Here is a 13316-nt window from a genome sequence, read left to right on the forward strand (position 1 = left end):
GCCTCACTTCTGTGTGAAACTCAAAAAGATGAAATAAAAACAAAAAAGATGACAAAAGCATTACAGAGAGGATAAAAAAACAGTATGTTGGTGGAATTCTGATCACATCATTTAAGTTGCCTGTTCTTTCTTGTAGCCAACTATTGAAAATAACAGGATTCAAGAATACAATTTACAATGTTCTAGCTCTAGACCGGTGTAGCACATGTGTGACTGTATTAATTTATGAAACCAAAATGGTAACTGTGAATTATGTATTTCTTTGTGCATTTTTTTTAAAAAGCTGGGGAGAAGGTTGTCGGGACATAGCAGCAGCTGATGCTCGTGTCCAGAAAAAAAAACGTTTTGTTTTTGGTGGAATATAATGGAAACAAAACCTGTTTCCAGGAAAGAAAAAAAGGAAAAAAAAATGAGAAAAAGAAAAAAAAGAAAAAAATATATAAATATATTTTTTTTCTTAAGCAATACATTTCAGTGTGACTTGTGATAGAACATTTTCTTTTTTAGGTAATAAATAAATAAAAACAATTGAGTACGTCAGGTTGTCTCTGTGAGTATTCATTACTAACCCATTCAATAACATTGAGTGAAGGCTGCTATTCTGTCTTATATTTCATGAAAGAATCTATTTCATGAGGTTACATGATATGAGAGGCATAAGAAAAAACAGAGAAGCTTAGAATTGCATTGATAAAATATTGCCTTACCCTATATCAAAAGCTAATGTAATTGATGATTGGACCGAACCATCTCGGCTGGCAGGGGGGTAGACAAGGCCTGTAAATGAATTGCTGTGGGGTTCTTGGGTAGCGGGAGGCCAGGGGGCCAGAGCCTCAGTATGAAGTCATTAACACAAGTCAGAGAGGTCAGTCAAAAAAAAAAGAGTGGCCCCGCTGATCTGATCCTGATCTGAGTACCTCAATACTGAAATCAATCATCACACCAGATTTGTGTTTCGTTTCCTACATAATACATCTGCACAGAATACTGAAATTCAGGTGCAGTTTTCAACCATCAACAGCAGTTTTAGTCCACATGTAAAATGCTACACAAAAGATCCTGTGTGTGTGTGTGTGTGTGTGTGTGTGTGTGCATGTGTGGGTGGAAGGAGGTTAAAGTGGGGAGGGTTTCATGAGAGTGCCAATACAAATGTTCTCCACGTCTGTGAGCCCAGCTCAATGTGAGACAGAATATGGAAGTGGAATGACAGATTGCAGAAGGAGAAAGAGCCGCGCCTCATGTGAAGCCCGCTTCCTGACACATGTACTCACAGCAAAAGGTGTTTTGAAGCAGCACTTGTAGCACCCTGCTTCACGAGGCTGACTGCAGAGCTTGACGTGGAGCATCAAGTAACAGCTGAAAGAGGATTGAACATGAAAGGGCAAACCTACAGTATGTCAAAGCATGGCTCATGTGGGGTGCCAGTAACATGGCATACACACTAAGAAACTGCAACATAGTACGATGACAGCTACTGCTTCTGCTCTAGTCCACTTACACTTTATGGACAGAAGTATTGCGATGCGGCTGTCTTTCAGACTTTGGGAAACACTCCAAAATCTTGTGGAAAGTCTCCCCAGAAGTCCCCAGAAGAGTGGAAGCTGCTATAGCTGCAAAGCTGTCTGTGTGTGTCATGAAAGTCCCTGCTGGTGTAATGGCCAGGTGTCCCAGTACTTCTGTCTATATAGTGTACACACACTGACATAATAAACATTTTTTAACAAGGCAAAAGTTATTGCGTTCAGACACATTATGGTTGCTTTGCTGTAGAACAATTTGTTCTTATGCAAACTGCAATAAAAGAAACTTCTTTATGTGAATAAAAGAAGTCCATTTAGCAAAGAGCCTCACATGACTTTCATCTCCAAATTGCTGAGAATACCACATTAAAAAGCAACAAGTTCAGTCGGACAGGCCAGGTGCCTCATGTTGTTTAAACCTTCTTTTTGACAATGCTCAGGGACTAGAAATTCTGTTTGCCCCGTAGTCTCTTCTCAAGACTGACCTCTTTTTCTCTTTCTGCAGAGCTGATTCTGGTAATGAAAGCCTCCTACATAGTGGCCTTCTGCACACAAGCAAACACACCTCCGCTCTGTCCGTGGCCTGTGGTGAAAGCAGGGCCAGCAAAGTTTGATAAGGTAAGCCTGATGAAAGGGGGAATATCGACGAGCGCTCGTTCTTCGATTAGTCAGTGCTCATGCATTTCCCTGAAACCACAGGCACAGACGGAGAAGAATGCTAAATATGAACCAAAGTAAGCTACTTTATCAGCTTGCAAGATAAACCCAAACTCTCTCAGGTTAATTCAGCATCTGTCACCTTGTTATTCAATCTAGTAGAATGTTGGGTGGCAGCTTCTGTTGACAATCACTGTGATTATTTTTAACATTGAAAGCTTTTTTGGCATTAAGCTACAAAGTATCTGACGTGGCCTCACACATAAAACAGAGATAAGGACTGAAAGTTAAACTGTAAATGGTCTAAAGAGAAACACTGATTAGGATTTATAAAGAACAAGACCTGTAAAATCTTTTTATTATACAAACGGAATAGCTGTTTTGTAACCACCTTGTCTCTTGCTCTGAGCTGCTCGCTCATTTCTTTCTACTGAAGACAACAGTCTTTAAAAATAAGTCACAAATATACGGTTTCATTTTTATGTTTTTTAGGTTCAGTTGTCTCTTAAGACACCTGGGCACTGTAGACAAGGTGCAGTGTCCATGTTCATGGTAATGAAGGTACATGTCACCCAGTGCAAAAACGTGGTTCATTTGTTTTTGATACATTGCCAATACTTCACAGGGGAAATTCTGTGTTTGGTTTTGTCTTTTTGCAGAATTTGTTGACCATAATAAAATTATTTAAAAATGCCTTATCCCATCAGTGTGAATGTGTTGTAATTTTATTTTGTCTTGATACATGACAAAATATAGCACAAGAATGAAAACATGAAAAAATATGAAAACAGCCACATGTTACAATGCCAGTATTCCTCTTTTGTTAAGACATTTTCTCTCCCATTTGTCAGTTAGGTGAAACTCAAAACAAAACAAACCACAAGTGAGAAAGTTGACACACTTTTACAGGTGTACCTAACAAACCTCTCTTGTGCTGATTGTGATTCTGTGCTTTTTGACTATTTACAGCTTTACATTTTACTGGATATAACATGAGCAAGAAGCAGCAGCAGCACACTGAGAAATTCGCAAAGCTTCCAGTCATACTGCAACTATCAAGAGCCTCTTCTGAGAAGTCACTGCCTATTTCTGACTGCATCTGACTGTCAGTCTCAGCCTCCACACTTATCTGCTGCTTTCTGCAAGCTTGCCGTCTGTGAATGTAACTGTCTTTAGAGACGAGAAAGAACAGAGTGAGTGAGAGAGAGTGACAGAGACAGGCAGGCAGACAGAGAGGGAGAGAGACAGAGAGAGAGAGAGAGAGAGACAGGCTCAGCTGCCACCGCAAACTGAAAGCCTGTGGCTCTGGGATAGAGAGGAGTTCCGCAGAGTTGGGGTTTCACACGTCGCTGTGTGATCTAAGATAAGGCACACTCAGCTGTATCCTCTCTTCACTCAAAAACACCCATACACACACGCATAACGGAAAATATTCCAGGATGTCACGCTGCACGAAAGCGAGTAGATCATATACCCTCTCTGTAATCATGAAAGGTCATTGTATGTGTAGCTACAGAACTCTGTGTCTCTATGCATGTATGGGCTGTGTGTGTGCATGTACATGCACACACTGATTTGAAGCCACTGCAAGATAATAAGTTATATTTTTTTTAAAAAAAAGTTTTCAAAGTTTTGAAAAGCAATTAGATGAATGCAGGCCTATTTACTGTAAAATTGTGTTTTCCCGTACGTCTGAAACTCTGAACGCCCCACAGCTTCAGCTTGCAGAGACAGTACGTTTCAAAGGAAACCCTTAGTTTTATACGATTTTATGCTTTGCTTATTGAATGAAACAGAGATGTGCCCAGCCTTTTTGCTTCCTTGCTATAATTTATATGACAAGATTTAATATCTGTATGCTAAATATGAAGCTAAAACCAAGACAGTTATCTTAGCACAGCTTAGTCTAGCACACAGGAAACGGACACACTGCAGACACAGCTCTATCCAGTTCACTAATGAACCATTATATGGTTACGCCATTATACCTCCATCTATAAAAAATTTTTTTGGTGCTTTGTGACAAAGTTTCTTTGAATTTCAATGAGCGTAAGCCAGTTGTAGGCAAACACACAAACCCATAGGAGACTATTATTATTATTGCTGTAAAAAATGTAAATCTTTAGTCTGAAAACTGCTTTTCAGATTCTGTCGTTCTTTAAAACCCATCATTTCTGCATTTTATTTTCATGTATTTCGGTCTCTCATTTAATTGCATGCTTTTATCATTTTACGTATGGACAACAAACACGCTCTTTGGTATAATGAAAGCCCCATCTGCACAGAAGTGTAATGAAGCAAACACACTGAAGATGCATTATCTTCAGATCAGGGCATAAACATCAGCACTCAGCCTACAGCTTCCTCCTCTCTAAGACCCAGGGCTGTTTGCATGGTCAGCAGGGACCTTGTTGTCTTTTGTCTATTTTTGTTTGTTCCCTGCACAGTTGAAAGAGAAGAATGGCTTTCTGTTTGAAACATTACCTGATGGATATTTATGCAGCTGTGAGGCTGTGAAGAGAACCTTTGATATCTTTTTCAGGCTCTACACACGCACACACACACGCACACACACACGCACACACAAACATATATGCAGTTCCTCTGTGAAACCCTTAACAAGCCATCACTGAGCCACTACAGGACAAGTGAACACACACATGTGCACATTACATTGGAAGGTGTTCAGCTGTCTATCCCCATCAGTCTGGAGTTGACCTCAGAGCTTGACCCCATGACCTGAGGGGAAATGGCACAGAGGTCATGGTTAAAATAAACCCAGGAAACTGGGTAAACAGGATGTGTACACCCACCCAGACATATGGCACTCACTAATCAAAGCCCACTGAGACAGGAGAAAAGAAGTGTGAGTCTTCATGCGGACACAGTATTCGTACTATTAGTACAAACCTACTCTACTGTAATATAAATGGATCAAGCTGCTTAGCAACAGAGAGAGTGGTGTCTCACTGAATGTATGGTAATTTATTTTAAGACCAAGACAAATACTTCTGAGGAGGAATTGTAAGTCATTGCTTTAAAGTCAGTGGGGTTTCGTGTCACCAGTCACAGACAACCAGGATGCACTGGTAATGGCACGTTTCAAACTGATCGGTGACCTATCAGACATATACCTACTACCTGCTATACCTGCTATGACTTGCAATGCTGCGTCCGTTCACAGGATGAATGTCTATATGTTGTTGTAGTTAAATCTGCACTCCTTTGAGGTTTTGTGCCACAAGTCAAATCGTTTTTGCTTTCTTTTCAGCAGGCAGACACACCAGTATTATCATCCTGTGCGATACAGTCTTTTGTCTTGTGAGGCGGTTACATTGATAAACACACTGAATTGCCATTTTGGTTCAATTTATTCACGCATCCTGACATTGTGTCCATGTCAGCTAATTTTGCTTAGCCTTGCCCATCATTGTCAGTTGATGTTAAAGCTGTGGCAGCGGTTGCTACGTGCAGTTAACTCAACATTTGTCAAAACAAATAAGCTATTTTTCAAAGACTCATTAACTTGTGTAGATCACCATGTGATCACCATGTGAAAGACACAACACTGGACATAATTGATCCACTGAACAAATCAGAGATGTCTGAAAATAAATTAAATCTATGCTAACATGCTGTTTTGGTGCAGGGTGCTATGTGTCATTGTTGCTTCAGAGTTCAAGTCTCTTCTTGTCCTTGGAAACAGCAGGCAACAAAACAATGTCACCTCACGGTCCATTTGGTAGCTGTTCTGCAGCTCCTTATTGTCAGATTGTCGTTCAGCAGACAAAGTGCTTCTGGTTGTGATGGTGTTGTAAACTGGAGCTGATCAGTTTGTCAATCTTCAACTATTTTTAAAATTCAGACAAAAACGTGTTTGGACTGTTTATAATTACACTAATAAAATGAGAAGAGAAATAGGGAGAGAATAACAGGTAACAGTCATTTGTCTTTTTATTTCTCATCATAATCATGGATCACTATTGTATTATTGTGGCAGGTCTCTCAAACCTTTTACGCTCCCTGTGTGTTGGGTGCCCACACACATTACTCACATGCCTCTGTACGCTGAGTGTTGCTGTTTCTCACAGATTTAGCTCTTAGGAGGTTGATGGCAACTGTCATATGTCAAATGCTCTTTTTGTTGGTGTCCTCCACATCTCTCTCTCTCTTTCCTCTGAGAAGAAGATCAGGTACCTTTCAGCAGTTGCTCCAGTGACCTTTAGCAGCTGTTGGGGTGAAATTGGCTGAGCATCCTTTACTTCATCCTAGTTCTCTTCATTTTGTCTGAATCTGTCTGCCTGTCCCTCCCCCAACTTACAGATAGATAGATAGATAGATAGATAGATAGATAGATAGATAGATAGATAGATAGATAGATAGATAGATAGATATTTTATTGATCCTGAGGCACCAGGCAGGTTTCACATGGAGCCTTGGAGCATGAGAATGATTTTAACCTGAATGACATTGAGGTATTGAAACACTGAAGTCCCACATGGCAACAGCACGTGTTATTTTCTGTTAATCTTCTGTTATGTCCTCTGTATAAACATGACACAAAGCATATCTCAGCACAAAAGAGCTCTGACAATACAAACATCAACCCTGTGTAATCTATAATTATACAGAACAGCCTGATATGGCAGCAAACAGCAACCCAGGGCTATTAAAGCTGAACTGGTCTGGACAGTCCAGCGTTAACACAGTACAAACCTGGTCTCATCTACAACAAGGCACAGTTCGGACTCTCCAGAGCCTTACCTACAGTAGATACCCAGGCTTGTCGCCTAATTAGGCTCATGTCTGAGTTAATTGTGAGAGGTGTAATGTTGCTCCATGCTGACCACGTTTCCTGTACAAACGATGTGATTTCTCACGCTAAGCAATGAAAAGGGCAAGCCAGTGTTTTGGATGCCTTCCAACAGGTGTTCACTGTAGCCAGAGCAGGCCTGTCATGAGGGTGGGAGGTAGGCAGAGACAAAATGAAAGAATGAGTGCAGGGCTGATAAATGTACATTTTCGCATCTTCCTCCTCTTGCCATCCCTGCTCACCTCCTCAATCCCTCCTGCCCCACTTATTCCGATAACCTTCCATCCACCACTGGCCCCCCATAAGTGAATGTGGCACTATGAGTTATGAAATGGCTTTACAGTGTGCTGAAACAGCTGAGGTCATAAATACAGACAGAGTGCACACAGCCTTGTGTGCTGAATGTAAATGAGGTGGCCTTTCTGCAGCCGGGAAGTGAGCCATGCGTGATCTCGTCTGCTTCTCCTTCCGAGACGCCAGGCAGGGCAGGGATCCTGCTAATGAGCCCAAAGTATGTGGGACAGTAGTCAGTGTTTAGTAAAGGACAGAGATGCTTTTGAGGGAGCCAAGGACCCAGGTCCTCCTTAACGTGAAAACATGTCCGGACAGCTATGTCTCTCTCACTCTTTCGTCAGTCTTTGGGCTCTCTCAGTCTTTCCCCCTCTTTCATGTTGCCTTGCAGAGCACATAGCGAGGAAACACCGGTTGTGTGCGTGGGTTTAACATAGTTTCCACTGAGAAAAGGTGAACTTCATACCTCCTCCAAAAAAAGAGAGACTCTCAAATGCAAGCAGGACAGATAAAAATAAGAATGGCTCTGATAATGGTTGTTTGTTGGACACCAACTTGTTTCCAAAAAAGAAAATAGTTTGCTCTCATGCTGTGTAGTGCGATGTATAAAAAGCCCCAGCATAATTAACATTAAGATCAAGTAACAGACTCAAACCTAACCTAACTCTTTGTTCCAACAGTCCCTTGAAATCCCATGTCAAGTAGAATAGGCATTTACATTCCATTTAACTGTAAGTGGAGATAATTGTGTGCAAATGGATGAAGTTTCCCAGGGCTGATAAGGAGTGCGCGCGCGTGTGTGTGCATGTGTGTGTGTGTGTGTGTGTGTGTGTGTGTGTGTGTGTGTACCCCATTAATGGTGTTTATTTGACTTTGGGGGAAGCCCTGTGCCCATTGTTCATAAAACCCCATATATGGCAATGTAAACACAGCGCTCCGTAACAGCATGCACACAAAAATGAATGAACACAGGAAGACCCACTCTGGCAGGAAGTGGCAGCTGCTGCCATAGCAACAAACTGAAACCCGAAGCAGCGAGGGAGAGAGACTCGCCTTTCTCACTGTCTTGACGTCATTTCTAGTACACTAAAAGGCAGCAGCTGCAGAGCACACACACACAGCAAACAAAGACTGAGGGAACTTTTTGAGTACTTACAGAAAAATGATAAGAGACAAAATAAGTATTTTGCATTTTTGTCTTTTCAAGAAAATTTTTGTTCTGGAAAATCTCCATGTGTTCAAAAAGCAGCAGTGACAGCATTAACAGTAATAATAGCATATTATCAAAAGTGTGACGACTGACTATGCAAATAGTCTCTGTGTTAATGCCAGATTAACAATATGGTCGGGACACATTTTTTAATTCTAGCACTCTCGTTTGTACTGTTTAACGGTGTGTGAAATGGGTGCACTTTTATTGTTGACATCACCACTATTTAATAAATCTGTGCTTCTCAGCTTTGACTGAGAATGCAAACTAGCATGATGCCAACATGAATTTACCAAAATGATAGAGAGAATGTGTGAGCAATCAAATAATTTTGTGAAATTATGTTGTGTGGCTTAAGAGGACAACGGAACAAAGCAATTATCTCCACCAGCTGGAAGGGTGTTGAAGATGGTGCAAACTGGGGATGGAGGAGGACTGTGGGCATGCATGCATGCATCATGCATTAGGGATGGAGAAAAAAAAAGTGCCAGAAGCACGTGTGTCATGCTGTCAAATTTTTAGGTCATGGCTCAAATAGACTATGTCATAGCCTGTGATGCCTTCAGGGCTGAAGCAGTTAACGTTTTTCTTTAACGATCTGTGCAGGAAAGCCTTTTCAAAATTATTTATAGCAAAAATTACCTATAAAGAAGCTTTTGTTCCCTTGACTAAATATATTTTCCTTTTATTTGTCACTCTGCCAACTCACTAACACCCTCACCCTACACCACACTCCACTACACCACCCTATCCTAACTGACTACTACATACTGAGTGTTGCACTAGTTCCTCTACCTCACTGCTAATATAGCTAGCCTACTGCCTATCGCTGTACGCAGTATACTGTCCATTGCACTAGTGATTTATAGTTAATTTAACATCTGTAAATATCATTTGTAAATTGGGTTATAGTTTCCGCCTACACTGGATGCACATTTAACCACATATCCATCTGTATAGTATGTTCATAGTACTTAGAATCTCTGTATATTATGATAACTACCTGTGTATCATGTTTGTATTATATCTGTAGCATAGACACCTGTACATACTGTAAATTATTGTATATCTGGCACTTACTGCTTATTGCACTTCTGGTTAGATGCCAAACTGCGTTTCGTTGCATTGTACTTGTACATGTGTAATGACAATAAAGTTGAATCTAATCTAATCTAATTTGTACTGATCGGTCATTGTTGCCACAAATATAAAACACAGAATTTGATAAATACAAAGCAGGAACATTTTAAACCAACACACATGGTCTCTTAACACCCTGGCAGATGACTTGTTGTCATTCAAAATGGGAAGTGTCCTGGGCCAAGGAAACAACTCCCTCATGGCCTGGCTCATCTTTCCCTTTCTTCCCCCACCACCTAATTAAAAACTCTGCATCCATACAGGTTTATCCGACTCTGTCTCTACAACAGCACCTCACTCATTAGCTGTAGTCTTACCCTTTATAATTAGCTGTTGCTTCTTAATGCTGCGGTTGTATATTAGAATTGAGGTTTAAAGAAAGAGGTCAGATTTTGTTTGGCCCTCAAGGCTAAATCCATAGACAGCAAAGCTCTTTTAAAAGGGGGTAAGGGAGGGAGTACAAGTGTGTGTCTGTGTGTGTTGATGTGGGGGTGCTCATAATGAATAAGGCACGTGCAAGAGGATGGGGGCTTAAGAGGAGGTGTGCATGCATGCAAATTGGGGAGGGCTGGCCTAAACCCTGAGCCCAGCACCACTCACATTAAGCCTGTGTGGTTTGTATAACGAGAGGCTTTGCTTCTGTTACATACACACACCTATGAAGAAAGATCATTTCCCCCCCACCTTTTCAACGCCCCAAGCTTCCCTCTGAAAGAGGGACAGGTGCTGGTGCCTCGTGGATTTTAAGCTCCTTAGAAATTGTATTCCTCTCATTAGCCTCTAGCACCACCACCCCTCCCCCACCCACGCACACACAACGTTGGAAACTTGGAATGTCAGGGTTGTTTTTCCAGGTCTGTCAGAGGTTATGATTTATGATCGTAAATGTCTCAGAAGAGCCATGCATTGAAACATCTGTGCCTGTGGCAGTCAGTAGGATTCTGGGGTGTCAGCATCTGTGTTGCCAAATCGAGCTTTTGTTGGAGCCATTTTACTCAATCTGTTAGATTGGTGGTAGTCAAAAGACAGTAAAATGTCTGTTTGGAATATTTATGTTGCGTGTGTACAGAGTCAGCCAAAGTAATGTAAACACACATCAGGATAAAAGGGTAATGCCATCTGTTGGGAAAACATTGTACAACAGTACACAGTGTTATCGTAATTTGATCAAACTTCGAAAGAGGTATCTATATGTATAGAAGTACTTATACAAATTAAATATTTATGCATGTTTTTCTTTTCCTGATGTGTGTGTACATTATTTTGGCTGACTCTGTATGTATATATGGATATGTTATGTATCTGTTTGAATGTTAAGGTCAGTGAAGTGAAACAAGCCAGAGCTGTAGCTGTGTATTTCTGAAAGTGACTGTAAGCAAAAAGAGAAGAAAGATGGAGGGATTTATTTTTCCACCGTGTCACAGTTATAAACTACTTAAACAGTTATATAAATATAACAAGAAAAAACATAAAATTAGCAAAATATTATATTAATATACAATATGATAATATGCAATATTACATTATATTACATTATATGTTGATATTCAGCGGTCTAATTCAGTGTACTGGCAACCATATCGTCAACAAAATATGATTATAAAGGGTTAATTTCCTTCCAAAATGTAATTGCTGTCTAGTTCACACTCAATGGCAATGATTTTTTCCCATCGAGAAAACATGACTTACTTCTATGTCATATACTGAGATCACAAGTCGACTGGTGTGGATAGTTGGGTAAATGAATCTTTTTCTTTTGTTCATGATCAAATTTTTGGTTTTTCAATACTGGAGGTTTGATTAACCAAGTCATCAAGTCATTAGCCTCTACCTACATGTGTAATACTAGATTTATAAATGGTGCCTTCTGACATTGATAAAAAAGGCATTATTATTTTTTGTCTTTGTGGAGCATTAAGTCATTTTCAGGATGTTTGGTTGACAGTGCTGTTAGAGTTTTTAAAAATCAATGTTTGTTATAGACATTTTCTTTCCCCCATTAATGATGTCGTGTATGTGCCAGGAACGTCCAGTAACAAAGGAGCTGTGAGTGACACATCACCAGCCCTCTAGTAGATACAACTGAGTGTGATCCAATTGTCCATGGTAGGATCAGTGGATCATCCAGGACCCTCCTGCTATGCTGCCCTCCCTCTGCCTCCCCCAAAACAGTGTGAGGCCTCTGGTACAACAGGAGGGTGATGATCAATAGGGATTTTGTGTGTTTGATTGTCTGTGTGTGTATGTTTGTCTGCAGTGGTTGTTTGGTGTCTGTTTCCCAGTCTATTTGTGTGTGTGTGTGTGTGTGTGTGTGTGTGTGTGCATGTTTGTGGATGTTGTGATGGGGGGGGGGGGTGGGTGGGGGAATGTCTTTTAGTGCAGTGCTGTGGTTGTGACTGATAGGGTGGCGGGCCCCAGCGTGTGGGGGCCCAGGGGACCAGCTCTGTATTGGCGGACTCTGTGGAGAGGCTTTCTGTCCCCCCATCGATCCCAACATGTCAATTAGACAGATTCAAATAAATGTGCCCTCCACCTCAGCAGGCCGGCCATATGCAGAGTCTCGCGTGTAAACGACACCCACACATCAGCCCCCGTGTCACTGGAGCTGGGGCGATACCAATGGGCCTTCTGGGTTAGAATTGACCGAGAGCATTTCCGCTGCACAGATTGTTTTTCACTTTGACCCTGGCCTTTGCTTGTGAGCAGTCAGACAATGTGTGTGACACTGCAGACATCATGTAGGTGAACTACCATTTATGGCTGTGACTTTCCTTTTGGTTTCTTTGAAAACCAACTGCCATTTACAAAAAAGAAAGCGGGGGAACTGTGTGCCCCAAGCTTGTTTTTGTTTTGCGAACAAAAAAGATAATTTGCTGAATAATAGTGTGAAACCCAGGTTGTTTTTGGCAGGTAAAAATAACAGAAAGCACAGATAAAGTGCAGTGAGGTGTTTCTACTGCTGCTACCATTTTAAGAACATATTATTGAAAAGGAGAAAAAGACTTATTAGACAGCTTTCATGTTTGATTAGACATTCATGGAACACAAACATGTAGAAGAGTTCACATTCGCATACAAATATTGGTACTATAGTCACGCAAAATATATATCACTGCCGCAGCTGCTGGCTGCAGAGTTATTTTTAAGGGAGAGAGAGTGATATCAATCTTCTGTGGTATCAACATCTAACTCTAGATGTAGAGTTAACCACCACAAAGCAAATAAGCTCATCTGCCAAAATGTTGAACTTCTGCTTGAAGGTTAGCTTGACATGCAAGACTACTGTATCTGAACACACATAGACACAAGCAGACATTTTACGAGCCCAGATGAGACTATAAAGTTGACTGTGTTCAAACAAGCCCACCATTAAAGAGACAGATTGGGGGTGAAGCCTCTTGAAGATAATGACAAGGAGAGAAGAGAGTGACCCCCTGACTGGAGGTGATAAACTGATCCTACCTCAGTCTCCTCTCCTCACTCCATCACCCCATCCTGATGCATATTCATTCCTCTCCGTCAGCCCTCTAAACCCAACTCTTCACGCCTCCTTCCTCTGAGCAGACACCCCTGTGAGAGGACAGCCCCCCCTTCTTACCCCCCCCCCCCCCCCCCTTCTACTGATCAGTAGGATTTACTGTGCACTCGTCCACAGTTCTCAGCCAGTCACACACGCCCTCTGGGT

The sequence above is a fragment of the Scatophagus argus genome, chromosome 6 (assembly GCF_020382885.2).
Source record: "Scatophagus argus isolate fScaArg1 chromosome 6, fScaArg1.pri, whole genome shotgun sequence".
In the NCBI taxonomy this organism is placed as follows: Eukaryota; Metazoa; Chordata; class Actinopteri; family Scatophagidae; genus Scatophagus; species Scatophagus argus.